The 25892-nt window shown below is 36.2% G+C and overlaps 1 pseudogene across 1 annotated transcript; it reads left to right on the forward strand.

The window, feature by feature from the left end:
* Positions 1-25240, forward strand: LOC149415190 (uncharacterized; annotated as a pseudogene). The gene is made up of 8 exons (XR_016303854.1): positions 1-187; positions 3072-3224; positions 6248-6403; positions 6500-6631; positions 7340-7503; positions 23798-23996; positions 24603-24641; positions 24732-25240. The product of XR_016303854.1 is annotated as an uncharacterized LOC149415190 (transcript).
* Positions 25241-25892: the final 652 nt, after the last annotated feature.

The raw sequence follows: 25892 nt of genomic DNA on the forward strand, positions 1-25892 counted from the left end.
TCCTCATTAAAGCTAAAGTAAAACAGGACTAAAAGATCCTTACTTAAAATCATGAATTCCACCGCCATCAAGTTAGAGCCAGGCACAAGTGCAGAAGAAAGTGATGCTATGATATATACTAAAATTGATATAGACTATCCTTTAATGAAAAGAGAAAGCCCGGAATCCATTACCGAAACGAATTCAGGTAATTTGTTGTCTTTTTTGGACCATAACAATTATTGTTATACATACCTAAAATTCAGTTGCAAATAAAACTACAGGTTTTTTTTACGTACCGTATCAACATATGCATACCTACATCTCGATTCTTCATAATACGCTTTTCTGCTGGATTATGTTACTTTCGTGTATTTTATTTTCAGGCCGTATCTGCTCGTATTGCTCTTACCTACATTAGATTCTACAAAACTCGTTGTTCTGCTGGATTATGTTATTTTAGTTATAAGATATAAACCTGACAACTCACGGGAACGCCTTTTCTGTGCGCTAGGCAGACGGGAAACTCTCTAACTTTAGGTTGAACAACGTTTTGAAGGGGGTTTGGGAAGAGTGTGGTGGTAGGGACTTCTTTAATGCGTACCTTGAGGAGGTCTGCATTCGTTGATGTATTTGATTATTTCAAAGCGGAGTCAGTATATATATAGTTTACGCGAGCACTCACCATGTGTCCATTGTGCTTTTGCCATTTTTCCTCCTTCCTTTGAGCTTGTTTCCGGGTCCCGTGAGGAGCACTGTTTGAGTTTCATCGCATTTAGAAAGAAAAATACATTTTCACTTATTTAACTATAAATAACTAAAATAAATATGTTTAAACTACTTCACACGTAAACAGATTAAATAACAGTAATTTTTCACTTCAATTGTTTGCTTATTGTGAATAAAAGTGAACAATTTTCTTTTAAATGTACCTACACTATTTCGTTTTTGATTTTGTCTGAAAGGCAATTATATATGTCGCCCACCTCGTAACCAATACTGTTGCCGTGTAAAGTGTGTATGTATTTGGGACGTTTTAATGCATTCTGTATTTGTATGTATGTGTTTATTATTTATTTTGTATTTAAGGAGACAGAAGTTGCTTTTTGTTTACTTTGTTTTGTGTTACCTGTAGTTCATTTATGTTTCATTCTCAAATTTCAATCAAGTATTTTAAATGTTAATGTACGAAGCTATAATATAGTCATTTTAAAATTTTATTTGGTAACATATATTATAACCGGCTAGCAGGGAGATTTTATCTTTATATGGTTGCAGAAGTCGGGAACGTCCGAGGAAGACATGGCACGATTGAGTGAATTAGATACTTGAGTCGTGTCATGTCAAGAGTCAGAATAATAGAAGAGTATGTATGAGAAGATATATGAATGTGAATGAGGCAAGAGGTGTGTGAGTTGTTTGGAGGTCTGTTCTCTCTGTCTACCCCTTCGGCGAAACGGCGTGACGGTTAGTTACATTTTAGTTTTATCTTTAATATCTTAAATATGCTGGTTAAATTTTAAGTGTGTATCAATGCACAGCCTATTTAATAATCTAATTGGGAGATATCATTTATATACATTTGGAACAATAGTGGTCCTAGAATTGATCCTTGCGGAACTCCATAGTTTATTGGAAGGTGCTTGCTATTTTGATTATTGGATGCAAACGAATTGTGTTATTCCTTCGAATTGGAGTTTGAGGTATTCGTTTTGGACCCATCTTTTTGAATTGATATTACCTTCCCTCAAAAAGGAAAAGTTCCTTCTCAATTTAATATCTAACACTGATTAATTAATTTTGATAAAATATGAACAAATTCTGTCGAGAGACCAGAACCTACATTTTTTATGGATTTTATTATTTAAGGTTGAAGATATAACGATTCAATACTATCATGTGATTTTGCTATGTACCTATATTGTCAGCTGAGGAGGAGCCAATGTTACAATTTAAATTAATAAACTGGTTGCATATCTCTACGTTGTTTGTGATTATTTCGTTATTAACGAATAATTTATTACAAAAAAGTATTCTACGTATTCGATTGGTTCTGTATGATGTTTTTAATTTACTTCCAAGTGTTTATAAATATTTTCATCAATTATCATCTACTTTTGTTTTAGTCTATTCTCGTCTTAACTGCATCAATAAGTACACTTCATTAGTAACCTTTTCTTTTCACAAAATTGCTACCAGATTGTCTCTATACAGGTGAATTGGAGTTCAACGGAGCCTTCAAATCTCAAGGTGGTCACTAACAAACCAACTGAAATTTCATATTCTGAAATGGATCTCAAGGTTCCTTGTATTAAAAAGGAACTAGCTTTAAGCCTTCTGAAAGAATTCATGAAACGATGGATAAGCCAAATTTCCTGAATAATATTTTTGTAAACTCGTATTTACAGTATTAGCTACAGGTTTAAATAAAAGTTTAATCAAAATATATATTACTCTCCTGTCCTCAAGATCCACTACACAGCATCCCTAAATATGACATAGGCCCCGGGAAAATAATTTCCATCCTTTTTAGATTTAATGTAAAAAAACACGAATAGCTTAGACGTTTCATTAGTAGTAATAGGCTACTCAAAGGGAAGTTTTACACTTCACGCCAGGACCTTCGAGCCTCTCCTGGATATTTTTTAAAAATATCTTCTATTCTATTATAGACGATGTGGATATAATTGTTCAAATGGCTCGTAAATATTTGCTAATAGCTGGAAGTCGAAGGTTGCCTGTGCATGTTTTTTTACAACGTACTATTAAAAGTCTAGCTGAGCAAAAAACCAAATAAAACCAAAAATATATTTGATCACTTATGCTGCTACACGGCTGTAATTGCACGAATACTTTATTAGTAAAGCGCACTTTTATTTGCTTGCTCCGCGTGTTAACTATGATTTAATCCTGTTGAATGCTCTTATGCATGATCAGCCTTCAGTTAAAACCGATCGATCGCGAAGCAAGTTTTTTTAATTAAAACAATGTGGTATAACTATACTTTCTCGGAGAGAAACAACTGTAATTTTTAATGTAATGCATAGTTCGACTCGGTATTTCAATAAAGTATTATTCTTTTATTTTTTCAGGTAGCATTTATCTGGAGAATGTTCCGATCAAAGCAGAACCAGGTAGCCGTGTAAAGGGTGAAGTTAGTATTCCTTTTACGGAAATGGACATAGAACTCTCGGATGTTAAAAAGGAATTCTTAGAGCGCTCTGAAAGAATTATCCAGACACCAGGTAAAACAGATTTTTTGTTTATTTAAATTAATAATGCGCGCTTTCCCAATTTTAGCGTTTATGTAAATCCACTGTACTTGTGCTTATCTGTTATCCTTTTCAGACTTATTAACAAACTTGATGAAGCATCCTGGGGAAAAACGATACTCTCGTCGCCATTGTAATTAATTTAGCTCTCATAAACTAACGTTAGAACAGCACTTGCGTTCGCATACTAGAAGAAAACCTTTTTCATAATCCAACTGTACATCTTCATGTGCTAGAAACACGTCTTCACATGCTGACTCGCAGTCGAGCTAAACCTCTTTCGTGTCTCGTCTGCAACTGTTCTGTGTTCTCAAAAAGCCACATACTTACCCACAGTAGTGAAAAACCTTTTTCGTGGACCGACTATAAATTTTCATGTTGTGGGAAGGGATACTTAAAAATTCACATATACATATGTAAAAAACTTTTTTCATGTCCCGACTGCGACTTTTCTTGTTCTTAAAGGGGAAATTCAAAGAAACTAATGCCGATTCCAAGTGAAGAAAAACCGTCTTCATGTTCCAAATGCAACTGTTCTTGTTCTCAAAGGTGAGGTTTAAAAAAACAAATGCAGATTCACGGTAGAGAAAAACATTTTTCGTCCTCGAACTACAACTTCTCATGTTCTCAAAGAGGTTTATAAAAATCATTTGCTGACTTACAGTAGAGAATTTTTCTTTTTGATGCACGATGTTTTTTTTATTCAGATATTTTAGCATTCCCGACTTTGATTTTTACCCACAGTTTTCATGAGTTTTCATGTTTTCAAAAACCGTTTTCATGTCCTGACTGCATCTATTCATTTTCACTCTAAAGTTATCTTCAAAGCGTCGTATGCTTAATCTCAGAAGACTTGTTTTATCCTCTATATGTAACTATTCACCTTCAGTCAACGTAATGTCAGTGTAACGTGCTTTGGTAATACACATACGGAATCATCAACAGAATGTCTCGAAACTGTTTCTAGGTCTCAAAAGTTTGAACACTAGAAAGCCACCAGCATTCAAAATTAAAATGTTAAAAATTGTGGACCCTTTTGATTTTCTACAATTTATCCTGAATCTTGTGTTAAAAGATTTGTTTTCATTTTTAAACAAAGTAACAAATATTTACTAAAATCAAATTAATTGAGATTTTATTTACTGAATAATGTTTTCTACTGTGATTACATCTAACGCAACTATATTTAGGCTCTTACTTGATTATTCTCTGTAATTTATAAATAATATGTCCTGCTGACAAACTGCTCTGCTGATAAACTGCTTTGGCAGTTTAGCGGGTATAAATGATATATATATATATATATTTTTTTAAATAAATACTTTTGCTTTGCTTCATTCATTGATTGGGTATATACCCTTCACTTTCTGTAACTTTTATTTTTTATCATTTCGTGTTATATGTATTGCATAATTGAACAGTAGTCCGTTAGTAGAAAAAAATGAATAACAAAGAAATCGTTAACATTTTTGCACATTAAAAAAAAGTGAATACTAAATAGGTGCCTCAACCGCATAAAAAAATAACGATTAAAAAAAAACACCACCTATCTGTAATATTTGAGACTACCATCACATGCCATTATTCTATCAACTTCACAAAAGACACAATCAAACAAAATACACGACATCACCAAACTAATGGAAAAATAATTTACATTTAATGACTTGAATATATACAAGCAAAGGCTTGGCAACATCTATACGAACATTAAAATCCGGAAGAATTATAATTATACACTTTTTATTCGCTTCAAAGATCAGCTAACTCCGAGAGTGAAACGGAACATATTACTTTTCGTTTGGACGACCGATACAGGTGTAACCTGTTCCTCAGTGAACCCGTGAAGGGGTTGTTAACGTTTATTACACTGTCTGACTTATTGAACTGCCTATAAATACATGACACACTTGCAAATTGATTTTACCCAAAAATGAAGACTGATTGTGTTAAAATTATGCATTTAATTAATAATCCTGGTATTATTTCTAAATAAATCATTTAGTATAAATTTATGTCGATATTATTATACCTGTCCAATATTTTGTTTTGTATACAATATTATCTAAGACACCCAACTGCAAGTAGTTTTTCAGGAGGAGCTTTGTTTAACAATAAAATTCAATCCAACAAAAAATACAAATAAACACATGCACATAGAACCAACCCAACACGAATTTTTAGTGTAATGCAAGCAAGTCTTTATTTTATTTAGTTTTTCGCCCAGGTAGGCTCTAATATGTATTATGAAATCAAAATATACCTAATGAGCTATCGAAAACTATACACAATGGTTTTAAAGCATAAAATAACATTAAACAAAATCAGTAAAACGTGTAACAGTAACTTGAACAATACAACATATAAGAAAAATAAGTACATTAAAAACGCTACTATAATAGTAGCATTTAACAAAGTGCTTGTTTGGATAACGCTTGGTTCTAAAAATGGTCTCAGAAAATATAACAATAGAACTCCAAACTTGTTGCCTTGATCATGCATCCTATTGGTTATTGAGTGTGTCTCATAGTTGGTTGTGTATGTATTGCAAGAAGAATGTTTCATTTTGCCTTGAATTCCTAGTCGGTACATGGAATTTAATAATTGGGACGATAGCATGGCTGTATTCCTAGTCGGTACATGGCATTTAATAATGGGGACGATGGCATGGCTGTCAATTAAGTTGTTAATGACTCTTCTGTGTTACAACCAGACATATTAACATCCATAATTCAGACAACGATTTTAGATACAATTTGGGCCTCAAACTAATAAATGTATTCAATTGGAATTTTGAGCTCAACATTTTTGTACTTAGATAAGAAATTTGTGCTGAACTCGTCGTTTATTGTAAGAGTAAACTTTACATAAATGAGACCAAATAATTGAATTATATTCTACTTGACTTCTATGAAATGAAATATAGAGCGTTTTCATACAATCTACAGACTTAAAATCACTGAAAGTTCTGAATACACATTGTTTTGTTGTTCCAGGTAGCATCAATGTGGAGACTGAACCCATCAAGGCAGAACCGACACCCCCAGAAGAAGATGGAGGTGGAATCTCTTATACGGAAATAGACATAGATGTGCCGGATATTAAAAAGGAATGCTTAGAGCAATATGATAATATTACCGAGACTGCTGCAGGTAAAATAGATTTTTATTTGTCTTAAATCGTTTTCATAATTTTCCGTCTTCATTATAGATACCTACTTATTGAACTTTTTCCACCATCTTTTTTAGACATGCTAACGGACCTGAAAACGCATCCTGGAGAAAAACCTCATTCATGTTCTCATTGCAACTACTCCTGCTCGGAAAAATCACGTTTAACGAGGCACTTACGCACCCATACTGAAGAAAAAACTCATTCATGTTCGCATTGTAACTACTCCTGCACAGACAAATCAAGTTTAACTAGGCACTTACGCACCCATACTGAAGAAAAACCTCATTCATGTTCCCATTGTAACTACTCTTGCTCAGACAAATCAAGTTTAACTAGGCACTTACGCACCCATACTGGAGAAAAACCTCATTTATGTTCCCATTGTAACTACTCCTGCTCAGACAAATCACGTTTGACAATGCACTTACGCACCCATACTGGAGAAAAACCTCATTCATGTTCTCATTGCATCTACTCCTGCTCGGAAAAAAAAGGTTTAACGAGGCACTTACGCACCCATACTGAAGAAAAACCTCATTCATGTTCCCATTGTAACTACTCTTGCTCAGACAAATCAAGTTTAACTAGGCACTTACGCACCCATACTGGAGAAAAACCTCATTTATGTTCCCATTGCAACTACTCCTGCTCAGACAAACCACGTTTGACAATGCACTTACGCACCCATACTGGAGAAAAACCTCATTCATGTTCCCATTGTAAGTACTCTTGCTCAAACAAATCAAGTTTAACTAGGCACTTACGCACCCATACTGGAGAAAAACCTCATTTATGTTCCCATTGTAACTACTCCTGCGCAGAAAAATCACGTTTAACAATACACTTACGCAGACATACTGGAGAAAAACCTTTTTCATGTCCCCATTGTAACTATTCCTGCTCAAACAGGTCAGATTTTACAGTGCACTTACGCATACATACTGGAGAAAAACCTTATTTATGTACTTATTGTAACTACTCCTGCTCAGAAAAATCACGTTTAACCGTGCACTTACGAACCCATACTGGAATTAAACCTTATGCATGTTCCTACTGCAGCTATTCATGTTCTCGAAAAGTACATTTAAAAAGTCACATTCTCATCCATACACGAGAAGTGTTCCCTCTGTAACTACTCCTGATAAAAATTAAAAAAAAAACACATTTAAAATTCACCTACGCATTCATAGTGGAGAAAATCTCATTGTCACTACTTCTTTAAATCTGATTTTTGTTAACGAAAGCGTAGATTAAAAATGTCCGATCCAAAATATATTTATAACTATGTAAATTGTCTCAAAGAACACAATGTGTATCCTAGATCAATGTACTCGGGGCGTAAGCATGCAGACAATGATCAGAAAATAGTTGACCTCATTACTTAATATTTTTTAAGTGCTTATGAACAAAATTGTGATATTGTAATAATACCTGAAATTAAATCTTCAATATACAACACGTCACATTTCTCTACATGTTATTAAGAAAAAAAATTCTACATTATAAAATGGGATTACGTTTTGACAAAATTCCACCGGTATTCATAAAGGAATGTATTCATTGTATGTTCCCCTTGAAAACATATTTGTGTTTAATCGGGCGATAATTTTTTTTATTTTTTTTATTTTTATTGTACTACAGACAGGTAAGTCCAATTATGGTACAATTTTATTATAACTAACAATACATGTACATATATTTTTTTAAACATGGTATAGTGATATTAAACACATCTATATCCGCTGGTAGGGCATTTAGCAAGGTCATACCTCTTCTCATGCTATGTTGGGCAATGACATCTATCCGACCCTGCGGTATGCAGAATAGGTCATGGCTACGATTTCGACAGTATTTATCAGGAACGAATATGCCACAGCATGACAGGAGATATGGACAATCGATAAGGTTTCTTAGTAACTTTAATTCAAATACCATGAGTCCGGCATTACGCCTGGCCTCCAGGCTTTGGTAATTTGTCTCCTTTAGCAGTTCCACGTGATGCATGAATTTCGGATATATTCCGTATGATCGCATGTAAACATACCTTAGGATTTTTTTTTGAATTTGTTCAATCATATTTATGTATTTAAGTTGATAAGGTATCCAGACAGTACTGGCGTACTCCAGCTTGCTTCTGACCACTCCGTTGAACATGGCGGTCATTGCTTCTATGTTATTGAATTGTTTGCAAGTTCACTACTATCAACCGTCTCTGGAAACATGACAGACGTAGGAGTGAAGGTGGGGATTCTCGTGGGTAAAATTGATACTTATGAAAGGACAATTGATAAGCAACAATTTCCAGTAAACTGCTCTCCAATAAATGATTTGCTCGCGGAAGCAGAAGAAAGAAAAATCCGATCGAAGAATATCATTCTCTTTAATGTTCCGGAGTGTAATTGTCTATTTAAATAATGCGGCTCGAAGTGACCAAATGTTGCGGCGTGAATGGACTGTAATTTGCGGTTTTTTGTGATATTGTTTGATTGACTTACCAATATCTGCTGTCGGCACCTTCCACTTTGCTCTGCTTTAATCACCGGTAGGGGTAATTGTTAGTATTGGAGGAGGTCAAGGAAAGGGAATAGTGATATTGGATTTGTTTACAGCGCGGCGCGGTGGTTTTAATAATTCAAGATTTTATGCGGAAGCGATAAGGTCGGTTGAACCTTGCGGGCGGCGCGATACTTTAACAACTGACTCATGTAAGTAAAAGGCGCGGAACGCGGGTGGGAAACAACAGAACCAAATACTTTGCAACAATAACTGGCCCGAGCATGCCCCCCGCCTTGACCAATGGTCAAAGTCACTAATACAACAAAAGAAACACGTTATGAAAGGATTCAATAAACAACACTGAACCCGCGGTAGAACTAAATTCTAAATTAACTAAATCTAAGATAACAATATTAAACTTGTGGTAGATCTAAATTAACTAACTAAATCTAAGATAACGTTAAAGTTATTGTGTAGGCAGGGGACAGAGTTTAACGACTGCCCTGCGATATGTTCCGGAGTTAGTCTTAACGTCCGCAACGCGGATCACCCCATCTACGCCGGGGTGGACGTTTACCACTACGCCAATAGGCCATTGTAGTGGTGCGATATTGTCACTCTTAATTATTACCACGGTGCCTTTCGTTATTGGATTCGAATTTGTATTCCATTTCTGACGCGATTGCAGCGTGTTCAGATACTCCATTCGCCATCGATTCCAGAAAGTCTGGACGAGACGATCGACAAGATGTTTTCGTTGCAGCAAATTTACTGGCGCATCTGACAAATCAGCAGCGGGTAAAGATTGTAATGGAGTGAGCGTTAAAAAATGCGCGGGTGTTAAAGGCAATGGAGCCGAAACATCGGTAACGCTGAGCACTGATAATGGGCGTGAATTTAGAATAGCTTCAATCTGATGAAGAACCGTTTGCATCTCTTCGTATGTGAGAAGAGATGTACCCACAACTTTATTTAAGTAACATTTAATGCACTTAATGTTACTCTCCCAGATCCCACCGAAGTGGGGTGCTTGTGGAGGATTCATCTTCCACTCGATACGGTTTTCCAACAAATTTTCTGAGAATTCTTTCTTGTAGTCCGGTGACTCTAAAAGTTCGAATAAAGCCTTCAAATGCGATTTAGCTCCTACGAAATTTGTCCCATTATCAGAATACATTACATCTACAGGCCCTCAACGGGATAGAAAACGTTTGAACGCGTTGAGAAAGACTTCGGTCGAGAGGTCTGAAGCGAGTTCAATGTGAACCGCGCGGGTCACCAGACAGAGAAATAAGCAAATGTATGCCTTTTGGCTTCTAACACCCCGACGTCTATGCGGGATTATTTGAAGCGGCCCAGCGTAGTCGACCCCCGTGTGCAGAAAGGCCTTAGCTTCGCGGACGCGGCAAGCGGGTAAATCTCCCATTATTGGGAATTGCGGTTTGGGATTGACTCTAAAGCATGTATTGCACTGATGCACGCGTTTCCGAATCAAATTGCGCGAAGAAAGTATCCAAAACCTTTGCCTCAACAGAGACATAAGTAAGGTGGGTCCCGTATGCAAGTTCTTAGTGTGGTAATAATCTACTATTAAATCAACTATATGATCATGAGCGGGTAATAAAATAGGATGACGACTATCAAATTCGAGTTCGGCGTTTCTCAATCTGCCTCCTACTCTTAGGAGACCGTCCTGAATAAATGGATTTAATTTAGCAAGAACTTGCCGTACTTTCTTGCCATCGTTCACTGACTTCATATCATCGGAAAAATGTACTTGCTGAACTGCCTTTATAATAGCGGTTTCTGCAATGTCAATATGGCTTAACTCAAATTTACGCGGCAATTTCCTAATGAAGCGAAACACGTAAATGACAATTCGAATCAATTTCGACCACGAATGAATGCGAGAAGCCAATGTGCATAATAAAGGTTACACGATTGTCTTGAGGCGATTATCGGTTTTAGGTTTCATTTCGGGTGGATCAGCTACACGAGAGCACAAGCCAAAAGTGGTTGGCTGTTCATACTGATTGGGTTTCAATTCCGGTAACTGTTCTGAATTTGCGTGCTTAAATGGTGAAATAGGCCACTCGAAATGCGGCTGGCAAAGCCATTTTGGACCATTCCACCAAATGTCATTTGCTATCAATTGCGATGGTAGCATACCTCTTGACAGGCAGTCGCTAGGGTTATCAGCACCTGCGACATGATAAAAATGACTGTACTGTTTAAATTTTCGTGTATTTTTGCTACACGATTGGCAACAAAGGTTTGCCAGCGGTGAGGTGATGAATGAATCCAACTTAAAGTTACAGTCGAATCAGAAAAGGCAAATGTTGAATGAATAGTAAACCTCGCGGAGTAATTATCAATTACCTTTTTTAACAGGTGCGATAACAATAATGCAGCGCATAATTCTAGGCGTGCTAAGGAGACAATTTTTAGCGGTGCTACCTTTGATTTTGCGCAAACTAATTGAACCTTAATTCGGTTATCAGGAGTGGTCACATGAGCGTATACCACTCCTCCATATGCCTTTTCGCTTGCATCCGCAAATCCAACAAGTATTAACGTGCATCCTTCCGTGACTCCTATATGACGTGGAATACGAATCGACGATATTGACGGCAATTCCGCGTTGAACTGCTGCCACTGATGTGATATCCTTGCGGGTGGGATTTCGTCCCAATCGATTTTTAAATTCCACAGCTCCTTTATTAGAAGCTTGGCTTGTACAATTATAGGTGCTACCAGACCCATCACGTCAAAGAGTCTAGCGACAGATGATAAAATATTGCGTTTCGTACAAGTTCGATTATCTGGAGTAACTTCAAATGCGAAAATGTCATCCGAAGGATGCCATCGTAGCCCAAGGATTTTTAACGATGCATCACTATCGAAAGTTACACTTTGCGACAGGCGAAGTTCCAATGGAACGTTTCCTAAAACTGTGCTGGAATTGGATGCCCACTTAGCGAGTTGAAAACCTCCTGACTGGAAGAGCTCAATCAACTCTTCAGCCGCGCGGATAGCTTCTTGCTCATTTAAAGCAGAGCTAGCGATGTCGTCTACATAAACATCTCTATTAATAATATCCCTTGCAAGAGGGAAGCGAGCGCCTTCATCTAACATTAATTGTTTGATTGCTCGAAGGGCTAAGAACGGACTACATTTAAGACCGAATGTTACGCGATTGTATTGGTAAGCCTGAAGCGGCTTTTGCGGATCGAATCTATATAAAATTCGTTGATAACGACGATCTTCTTTGCGAACATTTATACATAAATACATTTGACGAACGTCTGCGGATATTGCGATAGGAAAAAGGCGTAAATTCAGAAGAATGCAAAATAAATCATTCTGTAGGCTTGGTCCCGTGTGTAAAATATCGTTCAAAGATAAACCAGTTTTTGTCTTTGCGCTTGCGTCCAGAACCACTCTCACCTTTGTTGTCAATTTATCTTCACGCCTAACTGCGTGATGCGGGATGTAGTATGCGTTTTCTGACGGTAAGGCTTCCACCTGGGACAGATAACCTTTATGAATATGTTCTCTTATTACTTCATCATAAAGCGGTTTTAGTTCTGGCAGATGATTAAATTTTCTTTCTAGTGCGTAAAACCGATTTTGCGCAGCTTGCAATGAATCACCTAAGTCACAAGGGTTGCTTTTGAATGGCAAAGCCACTTCATAAGAACCGTCCTCGAGGCGAGTTGTGGTGCCTTTAAAAATGTCTTCAGCTTCTTTTTCTTCGAGGCTGTGAACTGGTTCCGAACCAATATCTTCGATTTCCCAGAATTTTTGCATTAAGTTCTCAATTTCGTGCGTAGCGCAGAAAGTGAATGCGGTGTTTGGTTGAGAATTTACTGGGGCGTCACCCATAAAAACATAACCTAATGTGGTTTGAATCGCGACTGGAAAACCGGGGGTGATTATTTTATTTGGTAGCAACAGTTGAGAGAACAGACTGACGCCAATTAGCAAATCGATTGGGCCTGGCATTGCCCAGGTGTCGTCTGCCAGCGGAACATTTATAAATTTATATGACGTCAAGTCCACCTTGCAAGTAGGTAAATGAGCGGTAATTTTTTCTAAAACTAGAGCGGTTATGGAGTATTTGAAGTAGGGATCAATCCTAGATTGAATTGTCAATGTGACACTTCCTCTTATTGATTGCGTTTTGCCACCTAAACCCTGGACTGCGAAGCGCGTTCCTGAACTGACTGTCAGGCCTAATTTTTCACAACATTGTGAAGTTATATAATGCTTTTGTGAGCCTGGGTCTAGAAGACAGCGGACGGTATTCCCTTCACCGTTTCGATCAACAGTGTTAACTTTGGCGGTAGCAAGAACTTCAGTGGTTGCCCCTTGTCGCGTGGTTGCTGACATAGTACATATCGGCGGTTCTGCATCGTTAGGTTGAGTTTCTCCATTGGATGTGGAGGCGTTTGCTTGACTGGGTTTATCAAAATGAAGAAAAGTATGGTGCTTGCCATGACACTTATGACAAGTGCCTTTTGATTTACATTTTGTAGATGTATGTTGCGGGCTCAAGCAATTAAAACACAAAGATTTTTCCTTTGCGAAGGAAAACCTTTCCTTTGGTGATAATTTTAAAAATTGTGTACAAGTGTACAGTTGCTTGTGGTTCTCATTTTGACAATAAAGGCATTTTGATTGCGTACTCGTGTAAGTATGATGTGTGCGGGTTTGAGCTGTGCGTCCAGTTCCACCGGAACTGGTTGAATGTGTGTTGGCGATGTTAGGTCCACGAGTTGTTGAAGTTCGTTGCAGAATTTTGACCTGATCTTGCACAAACGACACCAATTGCTTGCAGGTGGGAATCTCAATTTCTCGAACTGAGAGCTCAAAAGCTTGTGCAGTTTGCGACTCTAATTTCTGCAAAGCGCATTGTAGTAATATAAAATCCGAAAGGTCTTCTATTCACAATTGTTTTAGTGCGGCGATAGATGCTGAATATTTTTCTATAAAAACTGTCAAACTGTTTGCGTTGTGAGCTACGGTTTTTGAATGAAATATGTTATTCAGGTAATAAGTGGCAAGAGATCGCTTATCTTGATATTTATTGACTAGCGTATCCCAGATTATTTTATATGTGTCTCCAGTTGGCACTAAACCTGACGTAACATTTTTCGCGGTTCCAGTTAATTTTCCAATTAAATATTGTACGCGTTGCGAATCAGATAGTTGTGAATTAAAATGAACATTTGTTTTGAATGTTTCATAAAATAGGTGCCAATTTTCCATCCGTCCATCAAACGTAGGTAATTCTATAGCGGGTAACTTAATAAAATTATTATTATTACTCGTAGCAGCACACGCAGATGTAGATGTTTGCGGTTTTGTAGCTAAATTTGGTTTTAAATTATTTCGTGCGCGAATAATACGTGTGTATAATTCTTCAAACTGTTCCCAGCTTGAATAATCTGGTTCAGAATTCGGGTCTGACGTAAGAATATTCTCGTTAATTTGATCAATAATTAATTCAAATTTATTTTTAATTTCTAAAATACTTTCAGATTCGGACATAAACGCTTCACCTGATCGTGACGCTTCGAAATTGATTGGCAAATTATTTGCAAGCGAAACTAAATTTTGGACCCTTTTTAGAATAATATCTCTTTTACCTTTAAGTAAAACTAATCGTCTTTTTTGTTTGTCTTCCATTTTTAGAATTATTTGCAAACTAAAAGTTTAATTATTTGTAAAATAATGCACAAGAACCACAAGTGTACTGGGCGACAATTTGTAGCGACGAATTATAGTGGAGAAGTAATTTATCAAATAATTAAATATATTGGCCGATACCTCAAAGCGATGTTTACGTACGTACTTAGGTTGGCATTAATACACATAGACGAATATATATTACGCTGTAATATCTTTGCGATTTGCACTGAATAAATTTGCTACAACAACATCGATAAATAATTTAATTACCCAAAATATCAAAGAGTACCTATACCTAGGCATGTAATTTCAAATAGCGGACGAGTGTTGCTAACTGAATCCTTGCACAAATGAATGCGATTTTTTTTTTTTTTTTTTTTTTATTTTTTTTTTTTTTTTATTTAACAATTTTTTATATAAGATAATGTGTTCTTACTGGGGTACCCCGTTCTAAGGTCACATTGTACATGGTTATATGTTTGAAAATAGTATAAGTACATATGTTACAATACTACATAGAAAATAAAAAAACAATATTTAGAGAAAAAATAAAACATAATTCGAGCTTTAGTCTTTGTTGGGTTGCAAAATTATATCTATATTCTTCCTTCCCTTATCCATAATCTATTTCTTAATGTTTCTTTTGAAGTCAGTTATTTTTTTAATGTTTTTTATTTCAAAAGGGAGGACATTAAATAATTTTATAGAATAATACTGCATATTTCTTTGTCCAAAAGTTGTTTTAGTTGTAGGTTGGTGTAACATGTGTTGTAATGTGGATCTTGTGAGTCTGTCTGAGTTTGTCTGTGTAAAGTTGTCCTGGTTTTTGAATGCGTAAATTAGTATATCTTTTGCGTATAATTGTTTTGGTGTCATTACATTCAGGGTTTTAAAAACATAGTCGGTAGGAGTTCTGATGGGGATCCTAAGTATAATTTTGAGAATTGCCTTTTGTGTTATGAGGACTGGTTTTATAGTGGAATCGCATGAGCTTCCCCATCCGATAAGACCATATTGTAGTTGAGATTGGGCTAATGCGTAGTAGATTTGAATTAATTGTTCTTTATCTAAAATGTTTCTTATTGTTTTGAAGAAATAAGTTAGTTTTTTTAATTTGTTGCTCACATTTTCTATTTGGGAGTTCCAATTTAAGTTTTGATCAATAATTATCCCAAGGTATTTTATTGTTTGAATTTCAATCAATTTTGGGCAGTTGCAAGGAATTCCATGGTTCGCGGTTATACAATTTTTATGAATTTTTATGTTTAGATTTGAATTGACTTTATCTGTCTGTTTGTTGTAAATTTTGAATTTAATATATTTAGTTTTTGTATCATTTAATGTTAGTGAATTTGTATCAAGCCATTGTTTTACCTGATTCATCACTTCTTCAGCTTTAACGAATACTGTCTCCCACGACTTTCCATGGAAGAGAAGAACTGTGTCGTCTGCGAAACTAATTACTGAGCCGTGACAGTTTAGATTACATAGATCATTTATATATATCAGGAATAAAATCGGCCCTAAGACACTGCCTTGTGGAACTCCGTATTGAATTGGTATTGGTTGACTTGATTCATTTTTAATCCTGACTAGTTGTGACCTTTCTGACATATAGCTTTGAATGAGATTCAGTTCACGACCTACGATTCCAATCTTTTTGAGTTTTTCTAGAAGATATGTATGATCAATTGTATCGAAAGCTTTACATAGATCTAAAAATATTCCGATACACTTATTACCATTATCGAGACTATGTTTTATACTTTTTACAATAGAGGCGATGGCATCGGAAGTTCCCATATTTTTTCTAAAGCCGTATTGATTTTCAGATAGTATGCGGTTTTTTTCAAGATATTGAGTGAGCTGTTTCTTAACTCTTAAACCCTACCTGGGGTACTGGAGTACCCCCCTGGTGTTTAAAATATAAAAATTTTTGACAATATTGCACTGTTGCAAAAATCGCTCTAGCTAATCTACTCTCGATAATTGGCGCGTAAGTACGTCGGTAAGCCTCGACCTTCCGGCAAGTGCAGTCGCGTCCACAGGTGTTCCGGGGTACCCCAGTTCCCCGTGGTAGGAATAGTGAGTTCTTCCTTCCAGTTATACTTGAATTACTGAAGTTGTTTTTGGACATCTCTCTGGTAAGTTTACACATTATTTATGATTTACTTTACTTTGTGATAATGGCTAGAGTACAGTGTTGATAGAGAGGGCCTGCGCCCATTAACGATAAATTCATGGACTAATAATGTGTTATGAATGTAATGACAGTGTATGCAGTGTAATGAGGTGTCTGTATTGTTTTCAGATATGGCATCCCAGACTCGAAATCTTGGAGGGGGGGTGAAATTGCAGCTGCTTTGTTAGTTTCTAACGACGAAAAGCTAAACCTAGGAGAAGATTCAGAAGATGAGCCCGACGGTGTTATCGAGGATTTCTGGGACCATTCTGAAGTCGTATCTCATTAAGACGGTGATCAAGTGGAAGGAGATAAAGAGTATTTAGTGCCTGACAATGATGGGGCTGGTATAAATGAAGAAGATAGGCGCTTGGTTCGTGTGCTAGATTCTCCATTAGTTCTGTACAGAAAATGTCATAATAATGTTATGGAACTGACTGCTCCCGTACAAGGTCTTAACAGAAACCTGACATGTAACAATTGGTTCACGTCTATACCTACGGCCAAGAAGTTACTGGAAAAAGGGATAACATTAGTTGGAACTGTAAAGAAGAATAAACGAGAAATTCCTTCTGTTTACTTGGACATTCAAAATTGAGAAAGATGCACCTCAATGTTTGCCTACGACGGACCTCTCACACTTTTGTCGTATTATCCTCTGATGTCAACTAAAAAGAAAGCTGTAATCATGCTGTCCACCATGCATGACAGCCCTGACAAGGATAATGAAGTGTATCTTCCAGAAATAATACATTTCTATAATAAAACCAAATGCGGGGTGGATGTGTTCGACCAACTTTGTAAGAAGTACTCAACGTCCAGGAAGACCAAAATGTGGCCCATGTGTCTCTTCTACGGGTTGCTAAATGCCATTGGTGTTAACTCTTGGGTCTTATTCAAGCTGTCAACTAACATTGATAAAGAGAAAATAACTAAGCGGTGTGAATTTCTTAAGAGTTTGTCAATGGCACTCATAAAGTCTCATATGAGAGCAAAATTACAATAGCCAAGTTTATCCCGGGATATCAGAGAAACTATACGTGCAGTCTTGAATATTCATAGTGAAGATCATAGGCCGGTCCCTGATAATCTCAAACCTGGTCGCTGCTGTTTTTGTCCGCGCACAAAGCACAGAAAATCACGATCTGTCTGTAACACCTGTCGCCGCCATATTTGTGCTGACCATCAATACAAAATCTGTCCTTCATGTGACGACAAAAATGTCTAGTAGTTTTTATTAATAAATTTTATTGTCTTTTCTTATTACTTTGCCATAATACAAATAATATTTTTTAAAATATCAAATACTTTTATTTTATTAATTCTTTTCTGTCCGGGGTACTTCAGTACCCCGTGGTAGGAATAATTACATTCCCAGAGTGGTAGGGTTTAAGAGTTAATAACTTTCTCTACTATTTTTGAAAGATTATTCAATATTGTTATCGGTCTATAGTTACTTATATCCGCTTTATTTCCGGCTTTAAAGATTGGTATAACAGAACCCAATTTAAGCGATGCAGGAAAGATACCATCCTTGATACATCTGTTCACAAGGTGGAGAAGTGGTTGGATTAGTTCATCTCTAGTTGATTTAATTATTCTCATTGAAATGCCATCTGATCCGGAAGTGAGTGTTGGTTTCAATGAATCTATAATGATTTTAATGTCATCTGCCGTAACTGTATTTAATTTAAAGGTGATATTATTAGTAAGTGCGTTGTTATTCTCATTAGCAGTACGAAGAGGTTTAATGATTTTTTTAGCTAAATTAGAACCGACATTGGAGAAATATTCATTTACAAATTGGACTATTTCCCTTGGATGTTCTTTCATATTTAATTTTTGATTTGGTGTATCCAGTTCGGAAATATCACTGTTTGTATTGTTGTTAGTATATGTCATCTCCCTAATAATTTTCCAGACAAGTTTAGGGTCGTTATTACAGTCTTGAATCTGACTTTTAAAATAGTTACTTCTGGCATATTTCAGAAGTTTGGAACACATATTTCTATAATGTTTATAAAGATTTAGTAATGAAAGATCAAGTGGGTTTTTTTTAGTTTTCAAGTGTAATTTGTCTCTAATTCTTATACTTTTTAGAAGTCCTTGAGTAATCCAAGGTTTTTTTATTTTAAGTTTGTGTGAAGTCTGTGTTGTGAATGATTCTGAACATTTATGAATATTTGTTTGAACAATGTTTGTAAACGAGTGCCAGCAATCTTGAAAATCTTTAATTTTAAGTAATTCTCCCCAATCTTCCGATTTTAGTAAATCCTTTAATTTGATAACATTAATTCTTTTTTTAACAAGTGTGTTTTTAATATATGTTTGTGTATTTTGAAGTTGAATGGTGAGTAGTAGTGTAAAGTGGTCAGTAATATTGGAATGGTGAACGGCGGTACAGTATGGTTTATTTGTTTTTACCATGATGTGGTCAATACAGGAGGCAGATACAGTTTGAGCATTTTCGTTATATCCTAATCTTGTTGGTACATTAACTGCACTGATCAGTCCATGATGCAGCAAAAGTAGTTGGTAGTCATCACACTGCGGGTGTTTCTGTCCTGTATTTAGTAGATTAATATTAATGTCCCCAATTAAGTACACGTTCCGAACATCTCGTAGTAGGGTTAGCTCATCATCCAGGGAATTAAGAAAGGGAGAAATGTCTCTTGTTGACGGTGATCTGTATATCCCGAATATTGAGATGTCATTATTAATGTTTATCAGTAGACAGTTTGCGTCTCTGAGTTGAATTTCCTTTACAATTCCTTGGATCTCGTTTTTAAGATAAATTATCACTCCGTCATTCTGACTTTTATGTTGCGTGGAGTTATATACCTTATATTTGTCCAGATGTTTTGGTGAATATGTTTCTTTTTTTATACGACATTCTGTGAGTATGATAATGTCGATTTCCTCATCAAGTTGCTCTAGCATCACTGTCAACTCTACGAAATTTTTGTTGATGCTTCTAATATTCTGGTGGAGTATTTTTAATGTTTTTGTTTTTTTGTTTTGTATGTAGTCATTAATTTCTCGTATTGTTGAAGTTGTGATGGTTTCGGGAGAAGGGTAATCGAATTCAATCTCAGTTAATGGATCCATTTTTGGTATAAGTGTTCAATATATTATAGATGGTTATGGAATTTATTGTTTGTTTACATGATTTTTTTTTCGAGGTCGTAATGATTTTTTATTTCAAATATTGGAGAGTCTTCGGATTTTCTTGCCAGTAATTTTCCATTTTTAAACCAAATGTATTTGATTTTTTTTTCTTTTGCCCTTATTTTAGTGTTCCATAGAAGATTTTTGTAGTATGGCGTCAGGGCTTCATTTACGTAAACTTTTTTATTGACATCTGCTAAAAGAAGGGAGACATTGTTATTTTTTCTGGCATTCATCATCGTTATTTTTTTTGTTTCATCTTTGAAGGTAAATATTAGACGTGGTGGTTTTATTTCAGTAGGTTTTATATATTTGTATTGGTCCACTGTTTCTAAATTAATTCCAAAGGCTGAGCTAATTCTGTTGGCTATTTCTTGTGGTGGTTCGTTCGGCGATACTCTGAATCCGTTGACTTCTACACAAGTTTTTAATTCCCTTTGTTCAGATTCAGATATTTTCGTTTCAAGTGCAACTATTCTTTTTTCTTTGTTTTCCAAATCTTCCATTATTTTTTGGTGTTGTTTCGGAAGGTCGAGAATTTTATTTAATTTTTCATTTATGTCATCATATCTATCGCTCACAAATTGAGTTGATTTTTTTAGATCGGTTAATTCCGTCTCTAATTTTGTAAACAATTGTGATTTCAACTCACCCAGTTTGCGATCAATGTATTCGGTGAGCGAGTCCATGATTTTTTGAAGTTCAATGGCGGATCTTGTTGCTGACATGATGTTTGTAATGACACAATTAAATAATTCCAATAGCTTGTGGAGTAATGCACTGTAATCACTAATCACACTTAGATTTAGAAATTTTGCGCCTGTCAACTGGCAAGTAGGCAATATGGCTAACTTGTCGGTCAGCCTGGAAATAAGTATATACCTAGGTACTTTGCGTGTTGACAAAAACAATGACGCCTTGATACGCTTCGAAATTTAAATGTTTGATATTTTTATTATTTTATCGATTTGAGCACTCTTTTTTGAATTATGTGTTCAACTGAAATGGTATGTCCACTAGGTACTTCACTGATATGAGTTAAATTGTTTTTTGAGTTGATTGAATAGGAACAAAACTACATTTAAATAATGCGGCTCAAATGACCAAATGTAATTGTCTATTTAAATAATGCGGCTCGAAGTGACCAAATGTAATTGTCTATTTAAATAATGCGGCTCGAAGTGACCAAATGTTGCGGCGTGAATGGACTGTAATTTGCGGTTTTTTGTGATATTGTTTGATTGACTTACCAATATCTGCTGTCGGCACCTTCCACTTTGCTCTGCTTTAATCACCGGTAGGGGTAATTGTTAGTATTGGAGGAGGTCAAGGAAAGGGAATAGTGATATTGGATTTGTTTACAGCGCGGCGCGGTGGTTTTAATAATTCAAGATTTTATGCGGAAGCGATAAGGTCGGTTGAACCTTGCGGGCGGCGCGATACTTTAACAACTGACTCATGTAGGTAAAAGGCGCGGAACGCGGGTGGGAAACAACAGAACCAAATACTTTGCAACAATAACTGGCCCGAGCACGGAGAGCATCTCGGAATCTACTGCAACGACTATCGCAATGGATAAAGAAAAAGTCGTTTCAGTAATAAGTGATATTAATAGCGAAATCATACCAAATGTCGTTAAGATGTATCGACTGGGTGTACAAAGAGTTAACAAAACAAGACCAATTAAGATCGAATTTAAGGAATCTGTATCGGCGCGTGAGGTTTTATCAAGAAGTGCAAGAATCAAAAATGGTATCAAGGCCAGTAATGATCAAACTAATTTGCAGAGGGCTCAACTTCAGGATTTACGAAACGAACTTGACACGAGGAAGAAAAACGGTGAAACAAATATCACAATCAAATACGTGAATTCAGTCCCAAAAATTATAAACTGTGTACCAAAAAACTACGACAGCAAATAATAAAGTGCTATTATCAAAATGTGAGAGGGATCCGCACCAAACTTCCCATTTTGGTAGCATCGGCAGCAACCATCAGCAATGATATTTTCTTTTTATCCGAAACATGGCTTGACTCGGGAATTAAATCTGCTGAATTAGGCTTCCCTAATTTTAATATATACCGCACGGACAGAAATTCTAAAACAAGTGCCAAAACACGAGGGGGTGGTGTTGCCATTGCTATCTCAAAAAATCTCAGTTCCTCAAAAATATCCACGAAGAACCCAAGCATCTAGCAAATTTTTGTCAAAGTGAACACTTCTGGCGGAAAAATAATAGTGGGATGTGCGTACCTACCTCCAAATTCTGACGTTCAATGCTACAGCAATCACTGTGAAGAGGTTGAATCAATTTGCGCCCAATACCCTCATACAAAATAACTTCTAGTTGGTGATTACAACCTGCCACATTACGACTGGTGTAATATAAGTACTAACAATTATTGTTCCAATGTTAAAATTCGTGAAGTTAGAGATATGGCCCTGTTCTTGGGACTAACTCAGTGTAATTGTGTTCATAATATAGGTGGCCGTACATTGGACTTGGTCTTGTCTAATGTGTCTGTTATATGTTGAGAAGTACAGAAATACTTTTGCCCGTCGATGTCGGGTTTTGACCCAGGGTACAAATAATAAACAGAGGAATATATGTACCAACCTTACCCTTCTATTCGACGTACAGATACTAGTTGTATAAACTTTGTTCGATAGAACGCGCCAATCTAGGTTATAATCAATCATCTAGAATGTTTATACACAATAATCTCAGGTGTGAAGGTTCGCAACCAAAGTCGCGTGTCAGAATCCTGTTTGTTCATAGGGATGGTCTCTCATAGTACATAAAATAAAAAGCGGTGTGTGGTTTGTTATTTTATGTATGGAGAAACATAATATTTAACTATTGAGCCATACCGCTCGAACTTGTTTCGCTAGTCGCGTGGTTTGCCCGTACACAACTTCTTCCAAAGAAATCTCCATTTCCCACATCGGGAATAGTTGTTTTACTGGTTGCGGAAACGAATCCCGTCGTGCCCGAAGCAAACTCGCACTCGACGGTACAAAAAGGGAATGGAATCCATCCATACAAATAATCACTCCAAAATGGAAATCACCGCGACTATCAGCTGTTCAGTCCTCAATCCCACACGTTGCTGCCAGGCTATAAGTGGTTCCTTATTTTCGGCCAGGCCCAGATGTCGCTCTCGGCCCGCCGATGTTTCGGCCTGTCGATGATGCAGAACAAATTAATTCATAAAATAAAATAAAAAACAAAAGAATCTAGCCCTGCATCATAACAGGATCTTTCTTGTTGTGAGGGAATATTTCGAAAATAAACATTTTTATTTTTAAAATAATATTTTAGGTTAACGAATAGGTTAGGTTCCGAATGAGAATTATACTGTCTATGGTCGCGCCTTTTATCGTTTCCTCTATCCTCTCCTCAACGCCTTGAAATTGACGACCGCGCTTTGCCGTGCATGTAAGTAGGTTCTAATTATGTCAACAAAGTTACACTAAAACTCGTAAATTGGTGCTTGTTTATTGTAAGAATATATCGCCAAGCACTTGATCGATTAGTTTTGACAGCGTTATAACATACTGAGCTACCCAACACACGTGACAGATGAGATTAAATGGGTTTTTTCATGGCTGATTTACGGCCGCTGTCACACATTAAAACCAAGCGACTAGTAAGTTCATCTAATTACCCCAAGTGAATATCATGTACATTTTTAAAAACAGAAAATTTATTTTGTGGTATCATTAGTTATTAGTAAACTCTGAAGAAATGCGAATTGCTTACGAATCAATTGGCTTTTTCAAAAACAAAAGCAATTAAAATTATGTGATGAATATTTTTTTATGATATAGATAAGTTTTGCTAAAGACCTTACTTATTTTTACATTAGAGCCATGAATCTTCCCATCCCAGAGAATTTTACCATCAAGACTGAACCATGGTCGCAGGAAGAAAGCTCAGGTGAAAAACAGGCATTTACGGATATAGAAATCCACCTGCCTGGTGTGAAAAAGGTATGTTTGCCGTATGCCGAGAGTGTTCAGCAAACCAGTAAGTGGCATTATCCATTACATATCACAGAGGTGTTTCAGTCTGAACTTCTATTTATGTTTTACTCTGACAACAAGCTAATATATTTACTAACAAATTTTTAATCTTTGTGCAACAAACTTCTTCAGCATTATAACATTACTTTACCAAGCTAGTTTAATATAATCAATTATATTTGTAATATTTACTGACGTTGTAAATCAGGGATATTTGTTTTTTTTTGACATTCTTGCGTTTCTCCATGCAAACTTTACTAGGATTTCCCAGGCATCGTTATTAACTGCTCATGCAGCAACGACAATTATAGATAATTATCATTCATCTTGAACTGCATGTTTGACGTCTATTTAGAAAAAAATAACACCTTTACCATATTTCAGATCTATTTCTATATAATAAACCTATCGGATGACAGATTTTTATACTATGGGATTTTGTACCCGCTTAGCAACCGCAAGTAGCTTATCAATTTGTAATTGTTTTATTATTCCAGGTAGCATTAATGTGGAGACTGTACCCATCAAAGCAAAAGCAGAACCCCGAGAAGATGATAGAGGGGCAATCACTTATGCGGAAATAAACATAGACCTGCCAGATATAAAAAAGAATGCTTAAAGCAGTCTGAAAGTATTCTCGAGAATGCAGGTAAAATTTATTTTCGGTTTTCTGAATTAGTTTAAATAATTATCTAGTTATTATAGACACGTACTTATTATTATCTGCCATCTTTTTCAGAGATGATAACGGACCTGAAGACGCATCCGGGAGAAAAAACTCATTCATGTTCACACTGTAACTACTCATGCTCACGCAAATCACATTTAACAGTTCACTTACGCACCCATACTGGAGAAAAACCGTATCCATGTGTCCATTGTAACTACTCCTTCTCACGCAAATCAAATTTAACGATGCACATTCGCAGCCATACTGGATAAAAACCTTATTCATGTTCCCATTGTAGCTACTCGTACTCACGCAAGTCACATTTGACAGAGCACTTACACACCCATACTGGAGAAAAACCTTATTCGTGTTCCCATTGTAACTACTTATGCTCACGCAAGTCAGAATTAACAGTGCACTTACGAACCCATACTGGAGAAAAACCATATTCATGTTCGCATTGTGACTACACCTGCTCACATAAGTCAGCGTTAACAGTTCACTTACGCACCCATACTGGAATTAAACCTTATTTATGTTCCTACTGCAGCTACTCATGTTTTTATCAGGGAATTTGAAACGACACGCTCTTACCCATACTATAGTAAAACGACATAAATGCTCCCATTGTAATTTCTCCTGCAAAGGAAAATCACATTTTAAAGTGCACTTACTCACCCATACTCGAGTTAAACTTTAATGTTCTTACTGCAGCTATTCATGTTCTCTAATAGGAAATTTGAATAAAAATTAGGCATAAACTTTAAAAAGTCTCATTTGTAACCATACTCGAGAAAAACAATGTATTTGTTCCCATTGTAAGTACTCCTGCTCACACAAATCAGTGTCAAATGGGCACTTACATACCCATACAGAAGAAAAACACTTTACAAGTAACCGTTATAACCTTTCCTTCTAACTTAAGTCAGCGTTATCATTGTATGTGTACCCATAAAGCCTGCACTTATAACCCATACTGGAAATAAACCTTATCCATGTTCCGACTGCAGTTTTTCATGTTCATAAGTAGTAAAATTTTAAAAGTCAGATTTTGACCCGGTCATGAGGAAAACTATTTATGTTCTGACTGCAATATCCACGTTTTCAGAAAGAATAATTAATGCATCATACACTTACCCACACGGCATGAAAACTTTATCCATTTTTCTAAGAAAAGTTTTTCAAACTGATATGGATGGCAGTATTTATTTTACCCTTCTTGGTTTGCCT

Source organism: Hesperophylax consimilis, chromosome 19, assembly GCF_061612785.1.
Source record: "Hesperophylax consimilis isolate HC1 chromosome 19, BYU_Hcon_1.0, whole genome shotgun sequence".
NCBI lineage: Eukaryota > Metazoa > Arthropoda > Insecta > Trichoptera > Limnephilidae > Hesperophylax > Hesperophylax consimilis.